Raw genomic sequence first — 872 nt, forward strand, 5'->3', positions numbered from 1 at the left:
GTAGAACTGCTTGCCTATCAATTCAAAAGAGCCCACCATCATATCCCTACAATGTTCTGGTGCTGAGATATGCCAGTCAATTGTACTATATAGTTGCTAGGGTGCTGTAAATGGTTGCTAGGGTGTGGCTAGGAAGTTGCTGGGTCACTACTTATTATCTATGGACTATGGTACACTATATTAAGAAGTGCTAACCTGCAAATGCTATCTTATCAAATGCAATATTTATCAATGTAACCCGATGTATAGATTAAGTTCAAATTTTTTATTTAAATCAAATAAATTTTGTTAACATATGAGAAATTTTACATATTCAATTAAGAAAAACACTTAAAAGGACTTCAAGGCTTTACTCAAGTGAAAACAATTTCATCATCCTCATGAATATGCTGGGTTTCTCTCATATCTAAAGGCTGCAACACACCAGTTTTTGTTCCGTGCTGAGTTATACAATCGAATCCTTTCATGATAACATACAGTATACATGCTGCTAATAATTTGTTAATTGTGCAGTGTGAGATTCATTGGTCATAACAGAACTTTGTGAGATCGTGATGAACAAAAAGTGACAGATTTTAGTGGGTATAAGAGCACTCTTTGCGAGTTTTCTAGGCTTATAATCCATTTAAAATGTAAACTTTGTTTTTCGGCCACACACACGTTGCAAAGTTTCGGGAATGACATCCGCATATTTATGCGGGATTTGCTCTCGAAGTAGCAGTGATTGACGTAGTGATAACCATAGCAATAGACGGGACAAAATATGTGAAAATGTGCATTAAGACTAGAGCACCCTCACTAATTTCAGAAGCACCCTCAGTGATTATTTCTGGTTGGTACGCTTTTATTGTATAGCCTACAAAAACAACAAA

The sequence above is a fragment of the Sinocyclocheilus rhinocerous genome, unplaced genomic scaffold (assembly GCF_001515625.1).
Source record: "Sinocyclocheilus rhinocerous isolate Xijiao unplaced genomic scaffold, SAMN03320098_v1.1 scaffold848, whole genome shotgun sequence".
In the NCBI taxonomy this organism is placed as follows: Eukaryota; Metazoa; Chordata; class Actinopteri; order Cypriniformes; family Cyprinidae; genus Sinocyclocheilus; species Sinocyclocheilus rhinocerous.